Source organism: Aptenodytes patagonicus, chromosome 1, assembly GCF_965638725.1.
Source record: "Aptenodytes patagonicus chromosome 1, bAptPat1.pri.cur, whole genome shotgun sequence".
In the NCBI taxonomy this organism is placed as follows: domain Eukaryota; kingdom Metazoa; phylum Chordata; class Aves; order Sphenisciformes; family Spheniscidae; genus Aptenodytes; species Aptenodytes patagonicus.
In genome coordinates this window covers 45,761,313-45,784,237 of record NC_134949.1, presented here as the reverse complement: position 1 = coordinate 45,784,237, position 22,925 = coordinate 45,761,313, and positions in this window count along the sequence as shown.

Genomic DNA, 22,925 nt, shown 5'->3' with positions numbered 1-22,925 from the left:
CATATGCAGCAAACTTTTGAGTCCATATAAATAAGAGATTTCACAGGATTTGAAGATAGGCAGAGATAATATCATTAAAAATATAAATAATATACTTTCACTTCACCAATTAGCTTCGACAGTTTTAATCGAAAAGTTGCTAAACCTTCATCTCTTTTGTGTATCTGAACCACACTTCAGGGACAGCATCTCTGCTTTTTATTCTCCCTCAGTGACAGCAAATACAGAAATTTCATGCATCCCACCCTCAGACAGCACTGGGTAAATCCCCACAGACAACTGAACACATATGGTGAAAGCCAGCTCCCTTTTTCTGTACAAACAAGATCCTAACGAAGACAGTTTTGCTGGTTCCTTCACAGAAAACAGGCAAAATAAGTGACAAAGAACTGAGGGTCATTGTTTTCAGATCCCTCTTCACTCTCCTACCAAGTTGCAGAAAATTCAGAAAGAGCCAGGAAGAAGAGATTTCTTGTTCATAATCACTATAAAAGGAAGCTGTGTAGTCTCTCTCTTTCCCTAAGCTATTTTACCTGCAAGACCACAGATACCTCATGAGAATATTGTTTCTGGTACCAACTCAATCATTTACTTCCAGGTACTGTTGTTCTCCCCCCCGCCCCCCCCCCCCCCAGTTTATCCCCAAAATATTCTGTTTATTAATAAACAGAAAGGTTCTACCTTCATAGTTTGCACAGTCTGCTCCTTGTATGTTTAGAAAGAGAAACAACAGAAATGAAAGGTGAATTAAATAAATGGAAATACTGACTATGTGAGGGAGATTACATCAGTTTTCTTATTTGGTTCATAAAAAATGAAGTAGAAAGGCAATTATCAGTCTAATTCCATAGACAATCTTCTGCCAAAAATTGTAGAACTGGTACAGGCACTGTATGCTTCATGGCATGAAAGGAAGCAATGTATGGTGCTACTTTTAGCTTTCAAGTCTCTGCCTACAAGTCAGTAGGCAGATAAGTATTTCAGAATCTATGATTGAGATCTGTCGTTACAGATCTCTCTTCAACAAATTACAGAATATAAAAATAAATTTCCTGTAGAAGTACTGATGATCTCTTCTGGGAGAATCTCAAAGAGAGCCTTTAGCTTTTTCTATGAGCAATGTCTTCAATACCTTTAAAAGCCACCACTAAAACTCCTTCAAAACAAGTCTGTAAGTGAAAAAGTGGAAAGACTACTTACAACCTTTCAAATTTTCCATTCTCTATGCCGTGATCTTTTATTACCTAAAAAAGAAGGCAGGCAAATGGAAATAATATCTGATTTGCCAAATGCCTGCACTCTTTTAAGAAAATCTGTCGTCGCTCCCTAGCCACTGAGTTTCAGATGTGTATAAGTTGCAGAATTCTTGCTTTGCTTTTAGCCTGCAAACACAGCAATACAGTATATAAAAATATTGATCCTTACCCAATCATTCTTGCGGGGAACAGCCTTAGGACTAGCTAACTATTGTCTGGTATGGATCAGGAAAAACTGCTTATCAGTACAGACACCAGACACCAAATGAGAGGATATAGATGGATTCATTTGAATATCAAGCTCATTTCTCCATTTCAAGCAAATAAATCTTAGGAAACAGGGCACATATGTAAGTGCTAAAAAGGCAGAAAATAATCAGCACCATCAGGAGTAGCTGGGAATGTGTCCTGGGAGAAGCCTTGTGGGAGAAAGTCAGAATTTGCCTTCTCTTGAACAACCTTAGAGCTGAGATCATGCAGTCCAGACCAACTGACCTGTCTAGGCATTACAGATTGGAAATTGGTTTATGTGCTTTACATAGAAATACCGATGCAAAGTTCAAAGCTTTATTGCATGAGACATGTAAAAGCAGAGACTGTTTCAGAAATAGGCTAAAGGTTTTGCTCATATCTCTCCTCATGACTGAAAGTAAAGTTAGTAAAAAAGAATTGTGAAGGGACAAGCCTCAGTGATTACAATTGCAATCACATTATCCCTCAGGTCTTTGTTTTGGTTCTCGATTTAAATGTAATTGAAAACCCTTCTCAGCAACATATTTGTGAAACAGTAGAACAGAGATCAGTACTGAAATCAGAGCCTAGTGTTTGGGAGAGGAATGATAGTTGCTTACTCTAAAGGAATACGTGCATTTGCTCCTCTCACTGAAAATATGGTAAAAAGAAAGACGTACTTCTGTTAGAGTGTCAGTTCTTATATTCACTAGGGAATAACTAGACCTCTCTCCTAGAGCTTTCACAATCTTCCTCACACACCATGAAACTGCAGCACTATGTAGAACAGCGCACAAGGACAGTCACAGTTAAGGGATAATGTGCTAGATAAATTTACAAAAAATGATTATACAAATATATATATAGCATTGACAATATTAAAGACAAATATATTTCTTCATTATGTTAAAAGTATGTATGTTAAGTCGTGTAGAATGCAGGCTCAGTAACTTTTCATCTTGTTTTGAGAATCACTGACTGCATTAAACATCCAGAAAAGTTGCATTGAAAATCACATTGTAGTTATCTTTGAGAATTGTAAAACCAGATTAAATTTCTAAACAAACAAACAACAACCCCCCCCTCCTTAAAATCATAAGAAATAAGAGGAAATAAAATGAAGGCACAGGCAGTTACCTCTTGAACTACTTTAATCAGTTATGAATACATCCTCTCTGAGTAGTTCTCTAAGCTGCATTGTTCTCCCTCAGATTTATTGAAACAATTTAGTTTCTTAGAATGTGAATACAACAGCAGGAAGCAGTTTGTAATCATTGCTTACTACTGAAAATACTGTTGAAAAGCTTAGTTTTCTTGTTTCACGTGTTCATTATGATTACATCATTCTGCTCACAAGTTCTTCCTCCTTTCCTTCCTATTACTAACGAGCAAAACTAAACAAAATTTAAAAAAAAATCGGCTTGGCCCTCACTACTGAGCCCATTATCCAAACTTGTTTACCTGAATCGTTGAAATAAACTAATAACTTGTATATAAGAAAGCAAGTGTATATTTAAGTAAATTTACAAGTTACATAAGTGGAGAAAAATTTATAAATCTAAACATCCAAAGGAAAATTGCATATTTGTCCAGAGCCTTCAGGGGATACTGAATAAGCCATGGGTATTCAGTGGCTCATCCTTACCATATACTTTAAAAAATCAGCAAGTTTGTGGGCAAAAAGATTATATCCAGATAGGAGGCAAGGTACAAGTGACTACAGAAACTTCCCTCCTTATATTCCCAGGCACTAGAGAAGCAACACCCTCCCTTCTCTAGCGTATCACTTCCTATGGAGTAGTGAAGAAGAGACTGACCCAGTTACTCTTCACTTCCCTTCAACCCAACTAAGTCAGTCAACTCCTTCCTCCCTCTTTACAGATAAATGACCATGCTCCATGTTCTGCTGGGATGGCTCACGGGGGCACAGGACGTGGCAGAATTCCGTCTTATTGTGAATTTTTTTAGGGACCAAAAACCTTCCTGAGATTAGTCATCACCTAAACTCTATGCTATTTTCACTCCTGTTTCTTGGCAGCTGGATATTATATAGAATGTCTAGTCCTTCCACGCTAAAGATTTGTCAGCTCAAGTTTAAGTTTGTATTCTGCCAAACAAAGAGACTTAGTGAGTTGTGGTGATACAAGCTGCACTATATAATATACTGGTCTCCATACAAGTTCAGTCTATGTGTGTTTTCACTCTAAGATGCACAAAAATTTTATTATAATAAAAACTTGACACTATTGTAGTCTTCCAAGTGTCATTTGAAAGAGTCCTTCAGTGTGTTACACCATTCTGTTAAAGTTATGTCTAAATATTCCACTTAAAGGTAACAGTAAGCAGTGAACAGAAGCTACAGAATTCTTTAAAATATCCGAAATAGCAGTGGAATAAATTAATAAAGACTAAGTGGAGTTTTTTTGTCAGCTTGAGGTAGAATAAGAATTTAAATATCTTATATTAGCCTTGCAGAGTAGCTTTCCAGTTTCCCAGGGAACCTCATGTAAATTTGATATTAATAAAAAATATCAGAATTGCAGATGATATGAATTTTCTAAAGGGGCAATGATAGATGGTACTGGTAATCAAAAATCATAAATCTCCCATTATATTTTCCAAGTTGTTAAATATTTTTATGTATGTTTAAGATATTATTTCTTCTCCACATTATTTTTAATTGCTAGCTATTTTTAAAAGCTAAGAAAGAAGCCAGGAGGTGTCATATATAAAGGCATTAGTTTCTCATTTTAGTTTAGACAGTTGAGTTATGCAATTTATATTGTTGGCATAGATCACTAGAAATGTATTAAAAGCCCAGAACACACAAACTATTGGGTCCTTCAAATGTAAGACAGCATCACTCACCCAATGAGTTCAGCAGGGGAAGGACTTACAGTGCAGCATGAGCTCCTTTGTCAATTTGCATTTCTCTGCAGTTTTCCAGGACGCTGATATGAATGAAAGGGTGCATGGGCACGTACTGACAAGGAATACTTCGGGGTAGTCTATCTATTCTTTCTGTAGTATGCCAAGAAGGTGAAAAGGGAGAAAACCTACAGAGTTGAGGCCAGTCTTTTGAAAAACAGCTGAAGTAATAGATTTTACACTTTCTGGTGGAAGCTTGGATTAATTATAAGGACAGAAAATCTGGGATGACTGCATACTCCATGCTATGAAACTGAGTTTCAGAAATAAGAAATGATAGAGAGTGTATTTATTAATGTGGAATACACTCACCTCCTGGTCTCTCAGCAGGATTAACTACTGCTTTAAACACTGCTATTGCCAGTAGTGTCACAGAAAAACTTCTGTTGTCTTCCGCAGGAGCAAGAAAGGATTTTTCTGTCTTAAATTCTCTGGGAGGGGATACCCAAACATAATCACACTATCAAAATTCATCCATGACATGATATTCTTGTCTCTCTAGACCCCCTAGTCAGGAAAGGTAATACGAACTGCCCGAATCACATTTCTACTTTCAACAGCTTTCTCCTGAAGCCAAACTCTCTCTCCAATGAATGCAGAGAGTCTAGGACTGACCTGCTGTTGGGGGCAAAAGAGTATTCTGGGCAATTTTGGTTTAGTCTCAATTTATATATAAGGTGAAAATAATGTTAATTAGGCTTCTGAGTGACTGATACCATAATCAAGCAATTCTGCTTATTTTTTTGTTTAAAGTCCTGCCAATTGCTTTTTCCCACTCATTATGAGGCCACTATGTAGGTTTTAGAATGTATTCATTAGCATGTGAGCTGTGCTTCATTTTATTTAAATTATTATTAATTACAATGAAGACAGAAGGAACAGGTATAGGGAGAATACTTCTCTCAAATATCCAATGTTTGGATGACTATTTTGCTGCTGCAGTTTCATTTCTCTGTTAGAAAAAATAACAGGGGGGGAATAAATAACTTCTAAGGTAAAAGTTCAGCTGAAGAACAAACAGTGTTAAGAAAACACAGTAATGTGACTCATTACTTCAGTCAGTCCCTAGAACTATGGAGTTTTGGCTGCTGCCCATATTAAAACCTTCTTCAGAGGGCAGGTAAAGCACTTGCTGAAATGGTTTGAAAACTTGAGTAAAAAGACGAAATATTATTGAGAATATTGTAGAGGAAATTACCCAAGCTAAAGCAAAATTCTTTGTCAAACCGTTTAAGCAGGAATTAAGAAATTGCATCTAAATATTTTAAAAACTTATGATTAAGAAAAAAGTATACTTTTTGAACATTTATTGTAATAGAAAAATTGACTGGTTCCATGTCCAGGTAGTAGAAAAACACACAAGACTCATGCAGTAATTTTGTATTGGTTTTGGTATTCAACTAACAATTGCTCTGTGAAAAATACAGATGTGAGTAGGAGTCTTGGATAAACACACTGCAAAAACCTGCTTCCAATATTACACATCTACAGTAAAGTTTTAATAACCTTCTTTGTTGCTGGAAGCTTCAAATCTTCTGCATTTACTGAAAGTTTAAGTGTTCTAAACTGTATCACGGTCGTCTGTTATAATGATCTCAATTCTCTTTTGAAGAACCATCTTTTATCTAATCTTTAATCTCAAATTCTTTTGTTGGCAAGGAGGTTGTTCCATAGGATTGTGAAGTCAGTGCGAAAAGGTCTTACTGACATTAGTAAAAACTGAATTGAGCTTAGAAACCCCTATTTCTGACTTTTTCCTCAGCCTTTAGTGTGTGTCTGTTTCATCTTCCTTTTTCCAGATAATCAATGATTCTAAAAATTTTTGTTAGTGTTAGATACTCCAAAGAATGTGTACAAGACAAAAACCATTGCTGTAGTACTTCAAAGCTAATTTACTACTGATACGTAAATTTGGATTATTGTAAACTCAGAATCTAAAAATAACCTGCTAAAATTACACATATATCCTAATTCTTAGAAAAGACCCAAACTTTCTTATTAATTCTTTTCCAAAAGTCCTGGAGGAAGACCTGAAGGGACAAGAGTCTTTTAACTTTATTGCAGTCTTTTCATCTGTCCTTATCCAGAAATTGCAACACCTTTTTAATACGTAACTTTATTAAAATTTATGCTTTTGAAAGTGTGGTTGAGTCCGGGAGACATGCAGGGAGGGATTTTTTTAATACTGTTTTCATAAAAATAAGGCATGTCATAAAAATGACTGATGCTGCTTGCTCATAATACCCCATGAGAAAAAAAATCCATTAGTTTTCCCTGTGCGTGACGCCTTCATTTTTTGCAATAAAATAAATAAAAAAGTAAGTCTGTTGTGTCTCAGACATGGAAGTCTCAGTTCCCTGGGGAACATGTTCTCTCAGCATTGGCATCACTATGCAAGAAATCCTGTCCCTTGATTGACAGTGTTTCATTTTGGACTGCTGGCATCTGTGGAAAATTGTTTACCAAATGGTGGCACTCATATTGTCCTTTCATAAAGATGAAAACAGATTTTTTTTAGCATGGAAAGTTAACATTACTACTTATTCTGTTTTGAAAAAAACACAAAAGATAGCAGTGCTGGTACTAAAATTCTACAGAAATTTATGTCCTGAAGTAAGTGTTTAAAAACACCTATCCTTGGCTGAGCTGTTTAAACCCTGATCTAGTGAGGTAGCTTTATGTTGCAATTTACAGAGTTCTGAGCTGATGTTTCCTTTTAAAACTGGGATTTTTTTAATATTGGTATTGTAAGCTTAAATTATTTTTTTTTTAAATTAAATAAACTGAGATCCCCAGCAGATGTAAATCTGTGTGACTCCTCAGCACAAATGAGCAATGTACACTAAGGATCTGGCCTTAGTAGATAGCACAGGCCATATAAAGACCAAAATAAAAATTGCCTTAGCTAAAACTTTTGCTAAAACAGCAGATTTCCTAAAAGTAGCAGAAAGTTTGCATAGCAAGCCTTAATTACTAAATATGGCTTGGAATGGTACTTGAAAAAGTCAGAATGGATTTTTTTTTTTTATTAAAGACATTTTGCAATATATATTCTCCTCTTCTGGTGGGGGGCAACTTTTTTTGTGCAAGTCTTATCTAAAAAAATGTCATTGAAATGACTTTTTCAGCCAGATTTAAAAGCAGTCTTCGAGGATATAGAGTGGGAAGCAAGGGGATTATGGAGAGAGGAGAACTAGTATTAACAGGATTTACTCATCCTGGAATGTCTGTTTTATATATGTGCTTTTGATAAAAAAACTGCAAGATTTTATAAGATTTAGCAATATTGCTGGCTAATAGGAAAGCCTTTGTTTCGCCATTCCTAACTGCAGGATGATCTGATGAGAAGGAATTCTAGCCATCATCTTTCTATAGTGAAGTTATCTTCATAAAACTTACATCTTTGTGAAAATAGTTTTAACAACTATACCACTAGGTTACTAACCATGATTTTTGCACTATTTATGTGAAATGTATAGATAATTATCATTTATTCTCCAAAAGAAAGAAAGATAGTTTTCCACTGCTTTTGCTTCATGACTGCAAAAAAAAGGAGGCCCGTGGGGGTGGAGAAGGCATGGGGGAGAGAATAGGAAGAACAAAAGCGAGAAAGCTTGTCGGTCAAGGTGAAGGCAGTTTAATAGGTGAAGGAACGAAAAGGGAAAAAAATCCCAAGCTATGCAAAGGAAATCACTCACCATCTCCCACAGGCAGACTGATGCCCAGCCAGTTTCTGCACAGTAGCCATCCTGGAAGACAAAAAAAAACACCTTCTTCTTCCTTTAACCCAGTTTTTATTGCTGAGTTATGACATCATGTGCTATGGAATATCCCTCAGGCCAATTTGGGTCAGCTGTCCCGGCTGTGTCCCCTTCCAATCTCTTGCCCACCCTCAGCCTACCTGCTGGGATGGGGACAGAGTGGGAAAAAGAAAAGGCTTTTGATGCTGTGCAATCACTGTTCAGCAATAGCCAAAACATTGGTGTGTTATCCACCCTGTTTTAGCCACAAATCCAAAACAGCATCATAGGGGCTGTCATAAAGAAAGTTAACTTAACAGCCAGTGGACTATACCAGATTCATTTGGCTGTGTGGGTTGCTCTTCACTCTATTTACATATCAAACCATCAGACATACCAGCAGAGATAACAGATTTACATAGGATTTTCTGATGCTTTAGAAAAAATATTGTAAAAGTCGCTAACCAAGTTTCAACCTTTTTAGGAATAATGCTGAAAATAAAAGGGAAAATAAAAGGATGTGGAGCTGGTTAAATGCCAACAGATTGTCACTGGCTATTTTTCCTGCAAGCTTTACAAGTAGTTGATTATCTTGTACACAGTTGTACATTCTTTAAACAATATAATTGTTCAAGTAAATTTTGCTGTTTAGGCTACAGATGGTTCATTCAGTCTATAATCAGGGCTAATAAAACCTAATAATACTGAATAATTGGTCATGCCATAATTAGATTTGACTCAGCATACTTTTGTGTTTAAAAATGTTCTAGATACAGATTAAGCTTTATTCTCTTGAAACAAGTAATTCAAATGATGAGGCAGGTGCTTTCTCTGGTTTCATTACAATTCCTCTATTTTCTGATTCTTTTTTTTCAGTTTGAGGATGGATGAAAATCTCTCTAAGGACAGAAGAGGCAGCAGACATGAATTACTCTTCCAGTTCAAAACTGAGCAAACCAGACTATTTCTCTAGCTAAACTTTAATCTGTAACATGGATCTTCGCAGAGACGTTGCAAAGCTCAGCTGGGTAATACTTCTACAACTGGTAGTTCTGACAGGTGGAAAGCAAATAATGAAGAATTATTTTAACCATTCATGGAAGAATAGTTTTAGCACAGAAGACACTCACATTAACTTACCTTGAAGCTGAATGATGTAGTCTGACATACTGAGCATGTCTTAAAATAATAGCTTCCTAGACTCTGAGCTTTCTCTTTTGAGCTCGCTTTTGAAGTTTTGTGACTGTATGGGGCATTTTTGATTCAAAACTATTAATACGGTAGAAGAACATAAGTAGACAAAAACTCTCTCTATATTCCAAAAGGCCCCATACCTCATAACTAAATAATACAGAAGGAGTTTTGCTTTTTCTTGACAGTATCAGAAAAGTGAAGGTCCTTCAGACCAAGTGCAAATGCAACCCCCTCTGAATTCTATACCTGCAGAAGCATGTTAAGGGTAAAGTGTCCAGACCTCCTGGAAGGAATATTACATTTTTAATACAGGGAAAGATTAAAAATGCAACGCCCTCTGAATTCTATATCTGCAATGGCATGTTAGAGGGAAAGAATCCAGACCTCCTGAAAGGGATATTATATTTTTAATATATGGAAATATTAAAAATTAGCAAGAACAACTCATAATGAATGATGTTTAGGTTCTCTGGATTTATCCATTGCCTCTTTGAAGGACATTACTATTTCCCATTTAAATAACTAAACTAATTGCCATATCAGTATTTGCCCATGATAACAAGAAGGACCATATGGAAGCTTTACTACAGGGCAGAGTAACTAAATATGCCCACATTTTAAGATCCCCAAATGAAAATAATTCAAAATATATAGAAGGACAATAAATCATTAAAGTAGAAGTTGATTACCAGAAAACCGCATCATAAAATTGGCTCAGTATTTTTAAAAAAAACCCCACAACTAAAGGTCCCTGTCACTAGATGCTGTAAATGGTGGGTGTCCGGATAGGTTCCAGCCCCTGTTTCTTGCTCTGAGAACAGTGTGGTCCCAAAACTTTTTTGTGTCTGATGCACTTACTTATGTTGGACGTGATCATCACCTTTCCCTACACATCCAAATCAGCATCTGAGCTACTGGGCCAGGTCTCCTCTTTCCTCAGGAGCCTTTGAGGTCCCTGGGGCAATAGCTAGAGCTGTGCCTTACCTCAGCCCATCCTGCACACTTCATCCCCCTGAATGCTGTTTCTTCTTCCTCTTTTTTTTCTTCTTTTGTAAGTGATAGTGGGCTACTCCCGCACAGGGTAGGAGTGTACGTTTACTATGGATACTAAGAGTGCATTGTGTCTCTAGCCTAGAGACCTCGCTGGGAACCACATACAGTTCTACCTCTTAAGCTGCACCTTGGGGTTTTACTCAGTTTTTGCCGAAGGAGCATGTCCTGTGGGGGCTGAGATCTGCCTGCGTATTGACAGAGCCCTGCTACACCTCCCCTCCAGCCTGCCCCCCTCACAGCTTTAGAATATCTTTATTCCAAGTTTCTTTTGTAACCCAAATATCTGGTGAACTTGAAAATCAAAAACCCCTTTGAGGTTTTTTTTAAGAGATGATTCATACTTTGACCTCCAGATGTCAAAAGTGGGAATACACTGTTGTACGTCCCCCTTGCTACATGCTTACTTATAAATCAGCTCACAGAAGATATTGGCACTCCCTACAGAGACTCCAAATGGTAGAGTCACAGTGTTAAATATTTATACTCCAAATACAGTTTGTATGAATATAAAATGAGTGTCACAAACGGAACTATTCTCATTTTGAAAAGCTATTACAAGTTACAATTAACTTGACAAATTTACGTAAAACCTACTATCTCTTTTTCCTCTGGCATTAGCGATCCAGGGAAGGTTTTCTTATTCTCCATGAGCTGTAAGGCTTGTGATATGCTTTAAAGTGAAAAATCATTATTCTAAGGATTTGGGGGCTTGGGTTTGTCTTTTTTGTTTGTTTGTTTGTTTTTAATTTGGACTGCTGCTTCATTCCCAGTACTTGATATTTAAAAAGATGTTAGGTAGCGTGTGCCCCAACTAAATATCTCGCAAAAATACACTTTCTTTGAACGGAGGATGTTTTGTTCACATGATAAAAAGCAATGTGTCCACCATACTGTAACATCTGAAATCATTACTACAGGTGTGGTATTTGTGAAATATATGAACAATAGAGTACTTTTATGAAGAACAATTTAGTATAAAAATGCTACTATATGATACAGTTCTGAATGTGGCAATGTACTTAATCTCTCCTTAATAGCTGGGGTGTTACTTTTCAAATTTATCTTTTATAAATGTCATTATGTAGGCATTGTTAGAGAAGAAAAGGAATCTGCTCTGTTTTTCTTTCTGTTGTAGTATGAAACACGGTGGATAACAGCCACATTTTTCTAGAGCAAAAAAGTGTGAGAAGCGAACAAGTACCAAAAGAAAAGAAAGATCAAAGAGCAGCTCAAAGCCTCTTCCTGTTGCAGCTGAAAATGGGCTCTTAGACTGCACCAAAGCAGCGATATGCCCAGCAACTGGTTTATACACAGCAACTTTGGTTCTGTAACCAAATCAAACGTCATATGAAAGCTACTTCAGTCAGAAACCACTCAGGAACATCCAGGTCAGCATGCATCTTCCGCCCTGCCAAGAAGGTGATGCCGCCCCAGAAGGATTTGTGGAAAAGGCTGGCTCACAGGTTCATCACCAGAGGCAGAAAACTCGCTGCCCCATCAGATGCATCCTCAACAGTTTGTGGAGAAGAAGCAGTTCTCCTGCCCACTCCTCGGCAATCTCCATTTCAACTCTGCCTCTACTCAGTCAGCTCACACAAAAGCTGCAAACTACACAAAATGGCCCACATGGTTAAACTGTGGAAGAAATATGAAACTCTTCAATGTAACTTCTGACACCCACTGTGTTATAAACCATGAATTCTTCTTATTTTAAAATACGTTTTAATAAAGGTAATGTTTAAGATACATAAGACACATCATGTATGATGTTTTATATTTCAAAGTTCCAATTCTCTGGTAACAACAGCTATTTAAGGGCTATAACTATGACTTGTGCTCATGCAGAAGAGTTTTTTGAGGATTTTCACTTATATTTATACCACTGCAGTGTAAGTTACCCCCCTCTAAGTCAAATAATTTCGGTTACATACAGGTTACATACAGGTACCTTGCAGGTCTTCATGAGTAGTTTCTTTATATGATTCCATTTAGGACTTCTGCCAAAACAAGTGAGATTTAGTGGATCAAAGTTAAGACTGGGCACAAACTCCTGAAATATTAGCACTATGGGATTCTTCGCCACAGCAAGGACAGTTAATGCAAATCATATTATTCACATTCTAGAAAGCAAAAGAAGTTTAAAACACAGGCTGGAGTAATACGCAGAATTAAGAAAATATTTTTAAAATAATACATTCAAAGTCTTTGCCTTTATCTTAATCTTAAGTGTCTATGTCAGTTTGTTAGATTTGACTGATAATATTTAATACAATAATATTTTAAACAAATGCGCTGTAATGTGTATTTTGTGTTAAATTTGGTTTATTAGAAAGGAACATGATAGGTATATTAAAAAAAACCACCCCATCTTCACATATGATTTTCATCCCAAAACATTTTCTGAACACAGGATACATTTCATCACGCAGTGAAGTAAATTTATTCTTAGAATAGAGGCTAACAGCTAGGAATAAATCAAAACGTAAAAGAGATGGTTGGACAAAAAAAAAGAAGAAAAATTCAAGTTTGTTTTAAAGAAGATGCGGGGCAGACAATAGCTGTTTATGACAATTTCAACTGTGTCATGGTACAAAGTAGTGTCCCTCCCTTCCAACACAAATTAATATTTTGGTTTTTTTCTGAAGCATTCATAATGTTGCATTTGTTCTAAGTATTTCTAAGTTCTAGAAAATTAACCTCATCAGGGTATGACTCTGAAAATGAAGGTTTCTGGTTTTCAAACTTGAAGCTCACCACAGCAAAACTTATAAGACTCATAAGTCTTGCTTATATTTTTCCAGTTACATGTAGCTTTGGGAAATGTTACTGTTAGGCCGGGATTCCCTTGATAAGAATCTACCCTTGATTGACCGGTATGCATATACATATATACAAATACATAGATTTATGTATATACATATATAAATTTCAGCACAAAATATTCATCTCTTCAGAGACATTAGTAAGGAAAAAGCTTTGTTTTTCTTAAAAAATCTGAGTCTCGTATTGTTTGTAAAATGCTAGTTCTTCTTTGCTCTTGGAAGCAACTCAAAATTTGACAAAGAATTCATCCTAGTGTCAAGAAGATGCTTTTACTGTCCTTCTGCAAAAGATCCCAGATTTGGTTGACTCCTAAGTTCCTAAAAAAATCTCAGCATTTCTCACAGTTGAGAAGGTCCCACTTCTCCTAAGTTCAGACTTCCCAGAAGTGTAGACACCAAGTTTGAGCTTTCCTGAGATTTTTCTTCTCTGTTGTGGGACGCACTATGCTACAAGACACCAGAACTGAGAGCCTCGTCTCCCCTGTCAGGTAAGGCAGTGCACAGCAAAAATAATGTATTCTCACATGTAAATAAGTAAGGAAGATACTGAACTCAGGAAAGCAGAAATGAAAGGGAATGGGGGGGAGGAAATGGAAATGAAAATGTTCACTCTCCACAGGCAAAGTGAACATTAACTGCAGTTGCAAGCAATAAGAGAACAGCTAAGAGGAACTCCCATCTTCCTCATTTTCTATACAGCAGGTGGAAATACTCCTGACCTGTTTTGCAGATGCGCTCAGGAGAACAATTAGTAATTAGTGGGAGCTCTATTTTGAACCTAGGAAAGTATCACATGCTGCCAAATCCTCTGAAAAAAAACGCCTTGGGCTTCTGCAATTAGCATCCACAATTAGTTATTACTTGGAAATTTGGACATTATCTATATACTTCAATTCCAGGTGTGCAAGTAGGTATAATTCCACTTTTTTCACAGAGGTGATACTAAAATACATGCCTTAACATCTGCTATCTATTTCATATATTGTGGAAACAGAAAACCTTAAAAAACAAGTAGTTGTGTTTTCTGTTCAGGACATAGAGAATATGTTAGTGAAAAGGGCATTTGGCCAAAAACTGACTGATGTTTATGAAAAGTAATACTGAGTAACTACACATTCAGTGAAGGAAGTAGGAACGCTGTGACAAAAGAATAGAATGAGAGCTTGTAGATGAAATCTGGTTTTCATAACCACAGAAGATCCAAATTAATGTTATATAGTCAGGACAGAAATTATGTGCTTCTTAAAATTTGGCTGCTTGATCCAGCACTTAAAGACCACAAAGTTCTTTCAGAATAGGTAGTCTTTTATCCAATATTCATATACTTTAGAGAGCAATTATTCCCACTTATATTGAGTAAGTTGGTACTGGTTGGCAATAAATCTCATTGCAGCACAATTTCTACAAGCTGTGCTCTACTCTTGAGCGTGCCTGAAAAGTTAAAAATGTAGAAAATTGATATTTTGCCTGGCTGTAAAAAGACATACTGCCTACCAATCAGTCAGGAGACAACATCTGACAACCTCACCAAGATTCAGGAATTTATATGAAAGCCAAAGTTAATTCAAAGATTCTGTAAAATACTGCCAGGATTTGAACAATGTGTGACAGCATAAATCAACAATTTACTAATTAGTCATGAGAATCTGCAAATATTTATTTAGGATTATCTCCATACAACTCTTCAGGAATTACTGTTTGGAGTTGCTTATTCATTTGTGTTCACGGGCTAGCTACAGGAAAATAAAATATTTTTAAATATGTGACAAAGGATGGATTAATATTTTCTCCTGAGTTTCTGCTAAAATTTCTCTGATAAACACCTTTATATTCTACCTATTCATCCTTAAAAGGTGAGGTCAGTTCCTGTGTAGGAAGAGCCTGATTAAACTATTTCACAGGCGAAAGGTATTTACTTCCAGAAATTCCCAGTGTACTGACTAGAAACAAACTTATCATCTAGTGCATATCCTATAAAAAGCATTCTTCAAATCATTCACTCCTAATTCCTTGGGTAATTTATTGTATTTCTACCAACCATCTGTAAGTACAAATTTTTCCCTTAAGAAATCTAACTTCTGGCACAATGCTGAAAGTTAATGTAGTCAATAAATATAATGGATGTGCCCTATTAATGTATTATATACCTCAATAATGAGGAACGAGGAATGAGCAAACTGTCCGTGTACTAACAAACAAGAACATCAGTTAGAGCAGAATTTTTTTTTTTTTTCCACGCAGAAGTTCCCAAATTGTGGCTCCTGAACGTATGGTGGCAGCCTGTTTGCTGCTCCATTTTTTGGAACTTCTGCTTCTCACTTCCAATGGCCAAGTTACACCAAACGTTACACAGGAAGCTTAAAAATAGCATTTATTTTATAAGGGATGAGAATTTTATAAAGTCAAAGAACTAAACTCTGGGTGTAGTGACATTTTCAACACTTAAGAGTACCCTGTCCCAGCCTCTGGCTTTCACTTGCAGAGGGCACAGGTTACCCACAGGAACAGATGCCTCAGATACTGTTGGGCACTTAAGACAGAACTAGACACTTATGTCTTTGTGTGCGAACTGGTCCAGAGATCTCTCTGAATTCCCTTAAAACCTTAGCATATGGAAGATGAGACGTTTTTCTCATTTCCATCTGGGTTACAGCGTTGAGCTCATGAGGCTGATTTACACTAGAGTAAATGAAAAGACCACTGCTCATACAGTCCTATAAAGCACACTGATGTCTTTTACCATTTGTGTGCTCTGCCACTCTTGGAAATCCCATCTCTAAAAGGCATGTGATAGGTCCATCTTTGCTTCTCCTGATAATATATTTGTTCATCATTTTTTTTAGTTACAACTCTGGATATTATCAAGTGTAGTTGGATGCTAAAAATCTTAAAGGGATGTAAATAACAGAGACTAGAGGTCTAAATGCAACCAATACCTTTATTTTACCATGCACAACATTCAGTAGAATGTGTGTAATTCAATAAGGCTTTAGAAGCAGTAGAGATTGAAGGAAAGATGTAATTTGAGCTGTATAGGTAGGAAATTGCAGTGCACTTTGCACTTGTATGGGACAGCAGAAGCACCATACCAAATGAATTCTTTGTCTGCTCTAACTGGCCTGGAGAGTGCTAATGGCTATGTCTACTTCACTGATTTTGTTCAGAGCAGAAGTACAGTTTTGAAGCTAATCCCCTGCTTGTCTCCATTTACCATGTGTTGCTTCACTGCTGAGAGCAGTTTTGGTGTTCGTGAAATAGATTTTTTTCAGAGGAAACTAAATCAGAAGCTCTGTTCTCTAAGTGCTTCAATGTTAATGGGGACATTATGCTCTGAACCATGTGCAGGTTGTACCACCACAAGATCTTCCACCATGTACTTAACATTTTTTCCTTACAAAAAGAGTCCAATCACGTGAGTAGCTGAAACACTCAACCCAAAGAATGGGTTGAATCACTCAATCCAGACCGAATTTAAACTGAAATAACCCCTGCACTATCATATGGTGGGAGTGGGAGTAGCCTTAGCTTCAGTCACCTCTTTTTACAGATCCTTTCCTGTTGTGCTGCATTGCCTACTAATCTAGGCATAGAGATATATTAAGTTTAATTTTTTAGCACTTAAATAAACTCTGATGATTTTAGAAACCCAGGCACAGGCACCCCTATGGCTTTCTCTTTTAGCAGTGGCAGAAACTTTGACAGGAAACCCAGCAGTTCCTTTCCTCATTCCATCTTGCAATAGTCAAAACTATTCTTGCTGTTACAGCTAAATAATGTATTGCAAAAACATCTGGAAAGAAAATGTAGTAAATTATTAACAATATTTGCCCAGATATGTTTCAAATGTTTCTGATTTCTGACAATCAGAAATAAATTTTTTTCAGCATCTCTGACTTCTTATGAAATAAAGATGAGGAAGCCAAGGTTCCTATGCACTGTGGCACAGAGAGTTTCTGATAAAGTTTCTTATAAACACACTGAGAAGTGCCTTCAATAATGCTTTAAGAAACCATTCTGAGAGTGGATACTTGGAAAACAATGGCTACTGCTGATCCAGAAGTCTGATTACAAGATACTGGATTTATAGAAGTATTGAGCTTCAAGGGGCCTCAACAAAGCCAATATCTTTCTATTGATGCAACAGTAAGACCCTACACTAGTAAATTGTTAGAAATCAGGAAATATGAATATGAAAGCAACCCCTACAAGGTTAAGTTCACTGCATAGCATCTTCTGTAAGTTCTGGCATATGTATATACAAGGTCACCTAGAAAGTAAAGCAGCTGTTAGCTTCAGATCTTGAAAAGTGCTGGCGTTACTAGCGATACCGATATAATTCAGATTCAGGCAAAAAAAATATAATTTCTATACAAATTTTAAAATAAGACAAAAGGTTATTTTAATTGATATAATAATGTTTGTTGTGAATTTGCATATCTGTTTTTTTCCTATAGCTTATTACATTTTATTCTTCCTCAGAATGAAAAAAAAATTCCTTTTTAAGAGGCTAGTCTTCCGTTACCAAAACTATTTCAAATCAATTAAAAAACCCATTACAAAATTGAAGAGAAGACAGATAATTTCATGACCGGTAGCTAAATCTTCTCTTCTGTTAGCCCAGCCAACGTTGCTTAGATAAGGATTGTCTATGTTCATGCTCTCACTGAAGTCACTAGGAATTAGCAGCTGAAGTTGATTAGTCCCTTCTCGCAAATGCAAGTCATGGGTCCCTCCGAGCAGCAAATCTGCCTGGCAGAGGTATGCAGCCACACGAAACAGCCACAGCTCTCGTACTGCTAGGGGTGGGGCAGAATTAACTAGCGAGTGTTGCCCGAGTGAGAGACATGCCTTGAACACCCTCTCTTCTGCCATGGCACGTATGACAGAAATGTAAAGCAAGCAGTGGAGTGCTTTCGCACAGGCAGACCGAGTCCATTCGCAGCTGAGATGGAAGATTGAGCTTGCAAGAATTTGCTCATAACTCCTTTGAATCATGAAACATCTTTTTTTTTTTTCCTATTCACGAGCATTGCACAATAATAGATGCACTGTAAAGGGTTTTATTGTCCTCTGGAACATCTGATGGCCACTTCTGTAGTTAATAGTAAGACCTAGTTTTAGCCAGAGCTTTTCAATGATAACTCTGAATCCTTTACAAATGAGGCCTCATTATCTCAATTTTATAAACAGAGAAATGGATGTACAAAAATGACTTGTTCAAGCCATCACTGCTAAAGCTGGGAAGGGATATAAACCAGCAAATTTTCCCCTTTTGCTTTATTCAGAAGAATGGCTACATAATATGTGCAATACATGCATCTGAGGGCTGAGCCAGCAAAACAATCGTTAGTGGATTTTGCCTTAAATTTCATGGGAAGAATGGGCTTTCCCCCTGCTCGTTTTACACTTGTTTGGAAGTGGGTATTTAGCACCAGGAGGGAATGAAGGTTTTGTTGAAGAAATAATAGCAGGCTGATGGTAGGCACAGTATGGTCTTTCTCTGGTCTGCATTCAGCCCAGCAGGCGCACCAGAACTGCAGTGTTCGCTCACTCATAACTGTGTGTTAAAATATCAGTTAAACTCTTGAAAATATTTTTTTTATATTACTATTTTCAATTGGTTTTCAATGCATGGGACTGTCAGCTGCATGCAAACTCTTTCAGAAAACAGTCTTTCCATCTCTGTCTCTTCATATACTAAATATTGAAATTTTGTAAAATGCAGGGTACAATATCTTCCCAACTTTAAAAACAAGAGTTCTTTTTCATTGCATTTGTGTGCCTTCATTACAGCATTCAAATGATGTTCAGCAAACCAAAAGTAGGTTGCAAAGTAATGTTTCAGTTCTGGAGCCTGAGGTCCTTGTGTATCATACATTTGCTCTGTGTTATCTCTGTTTTTTTCTTTTCCCTATGAGCTGTCACTACTTCAAGACAATTTTAATTAAACCCCAATGTATGTGCAAAACTAAAATACTTGATAAAGGACAGAGGGCTCTGCCATTTGTAGGCTCAGGTCTCAAGATATTGCAACAGTCCTTGCAAATACTAATTACTTTACAGCTGTCAGTACTCAAACAATGTTTATTTATTAATAATGAGAATTTTTTAGTTGTGTGTCTCTATAGTATTCTGGAAGCTGTCATGCTTCCAGTCTAATATGCTGCTCCATGTTTTCATAGTTTATAAACCCTGTCATTTATGTATAAGGAGAAAATAGGAATAACTTTTATCATGGCATTCGCTTTACATTCATCTCCATTCTCGTTATTCCAAATTATCTGAGAAGACATACTCATGGCTGTGTCTGTCACTTTCTTATTTAAGACAGTTACCTTCTTCTCATTTTATGGTCCCTCTCAATCTTTCAGACTGAGTTTTCAGAAATATTTTACTTGCACCTGACTCTTAAATTTCCTCTTAAATTTCCTCTTAGAAACTTTAAGATTCTGGCATTTGTAGTTTAAAAGTATACCCATTATTTCAAATGGTAGACATAGTGAAACAGTGTCACAACAAAATAACAGCTCTTCCACTAACATCAGCAGAAAGTATTTTTGAAGTATTTATTCAAAAAAGAAAAATCCGAGAGAGAACGAGGGACATACTGGCATTAATGCCTGACATAACAAACATATTAAGTTAGTTAATTGACTAATTAATCAATGGGACATTTTCTTCCTCTGATAAATATTGTGGGTGACAAGTAACTGGAAGTTATAGCACTCCAAACCAAGGAAGAAAGCACTTATCCTAGAAAGTATGTACAGGGTGCATAAAGTGTTGTGGGATATTTAAAGTGTAAAGCCATTCAGATACACAGAAGATGTAATGTTTTCTTGGAACTGAGAACTCAGTGAATCACACAATTAGTTTTTATAATGGAATAGAGTGTCTGTAAAATTCTACAGGGAATTAACCAATATGAAGTATTTCTAAGAGACAATGTTTTCCTGCTGATTTATAGACTCAACCTTTGGAGAATTATTAGGTCTAATAGTATCAGTCAGTATTACTTTACTTCTAATAAATAAAATTGCTGATTGCAGCACAGAAACATTAGAAACTGTGAACTATAGTTGCTAGATTGACTACTACAAGTGGTGGCTGTCAGCCAGTCAAAACACATATGTCGGGTTATTATTTAATACAATAACCTAAGGCAGAACTCCAGCAGAAATCATAATGCATATTGCCTAATTAAAGAATATCAAAGTGTATCATCATGGAGACAATGACTCAATGTTAGGACAATAAATGTACTCTTACCGTTAATATTCCTTAACTTCTGACTGCTTCACTTTGCAGGATAACATTACAGTAGAACCATTTTCAAGACCAAATTTCCTGGCGAGGTCTGAATGCAAATTGCCATACCCAATGAGACCAGTGAGCCTCTAACCCACAATGGTGCTCCAGGAGCTGCAAGATCCACCTGAACAGCAAGGCTGGTGCTCCAAAACAGACAGCTGCTAAACAACATGCATCTTCCCCAGTCCAGTACTCCAAGGTTGGAAAATGCCATGACGCATTACTACTTGCATCTCTTCTAACTTTTGACTAATGTCTTTGGACACTAAATTTGCTATCCTTACAAATTCAATGTCCTGCCTTTATTACAGTTCTGCTAAGCTCCGTGCTTAGTGCTTTTGTATGGCCATTACTTCACCAGTCCTTTTTTTTCCCTATGACTGAGACTACCTAATCACTGCGATTCCAAAACCCTGTTGTTTTTTTCATAACTTCCTCTGCATAGTTTTCAAAATTACAGGTCAATCCTTTGATGATTTCACATGCTGTTTAAGAGATCTGAACTAAACAACATCTCTCTGTAAGGCACAGAGGGCCTAAAGTCTTTTTTCCCCTTTCTCTTTGTGGCAGGTTTGAAGGTGTGCAGTTCAGAATTGTACTTTCACGAGTGGGGGTGTCAAAGGCAAATTCATCACATAAGTCCTATTGCAACGTCAGTGTTACATGCTATTGGTTAGTAAACATTTTAAATGGATTTTGTTTCAAACCATACCTTATTAAACCTGCAGGAAAGCTATGTCCATTTAGTGATATGGGGATGAAATCCTCACATTTGAGGAAGTTTCTTTAGTCTTCTAAAATAATAAACTTTAGTAGTTATTGTACAATGGAAATTATGGGTAGAAATTTTTATATATATATAGGAAGGAAAGACATTACTCGCTTTCTTTCTGTTAATGAATCATTAAGTCCCATTCTTGAAAAAGTGTTATGAAGCCCCCCTCTAATGGGGCTTAAGCCCCTTTGTACATCTTTCACTTCTCCATTTCCCTGTTTTAGAAGGTGTAGCTGCAGTCTGCAGTTCTCAGAGTAGTACATGCTGATGCTGCTTGTAGACCCTGTCCCTCTGACCTTGTAATGTTCAGTCTTTTGAAAAAATTCCAGGAGTTCTAAGGAAGTGAGAAAAAGGAACTGGCTGCTTTGTGTCACTCGTAATTGGTAACTGGACTGAGACAAATCTGCGTGTAAGTTTATAAGTTGTAATAACTACAAGTTAGTTACTAACCAGTTACTACTGGTTAGTGTAAAAAAACCTGCATCCTGCATGCTGATACTGGACTGAAGAGGAACCATTATAATGGAAATTGTTAGGGATTGCACATTATTAGCTTCTCTTCTAATATCTAATGATTCTCAACTCTACATTTTATGAAGTTATCTGAAACACGTAATGTGTGTTAAGTATTTTAGGTGAAATATCTAGCATGTCAGACATTTAACAGACTTTGTACTACATGGCAAACATAGAGGCACCTATAAATATTAGACCTGAAAAATCTTGTAATCAGGGGTAGAGAAAATATGCAAGTAGCTCAAAGAATGTAAAAAGTGCAATGGTACTTGCACTTTACTTTATATAAAATATAAAAGCAAAAAGCAAAAGAACACAAACAAAATGTTTGTGAAATAGAGATGTTTTTTCTTGTAAGAATACCATATCTGACTCCCTAGCAGTGAGCTGTGCCCTCAGAATGAAACAGTGTGGCAATGCTACTGGAACCACAGGCTCAGAAGACATCCAGAACACAAGTAATAAAAAAATGAAGAAATAATTGCAATATGATTGGATTGTAAGAAATTATTTGGGGTTGCCACCACCAGATGAACAGCCACCTTCTGAAAATAAATATGTTTCAGTAGCAAATTTGCCACCCTGAATTTGTAATGCTCATTTCCTAGTTCTTCTCTTAGAAAACATGATTCATAGTGATTTCCAGTAACGACTGAAAGATCCCTAAAGAAAAGTATGCTGTTTTAACCTTAAACCATAGATTTCCTATATGGCAGCTACCATTTTATTGACTATGGCTGCTGTTTGTTTTTACTGCGGCATCTGTGTTCCTTCAAAACAATAGCAAGCTTGTTCAATGCCAATGATGGCTATGAAACACATTGTTAAAATTTCCTCTTCTAGTAGGATAGTTTTGCTTTTGAGCATTTCTTCTTTCTCTCTGAGACCAGTGACATGATTTTCAGCTAGAGGAAATGAGCAGAATTCTGTGGCCTTCCTCCAGAGTTGTAAATCAAAGCTATCTGGACAAGTATTAAAACTTGTTTGTTTTGCAGTTCAACATCTACAGGGGTTATTACATCACTAATAAACAAGATTTCTGCTTCAAGGTGTTTTCAAAATGCTTCTGTAAAGAAACAATAAAAAGAACCATGAACTT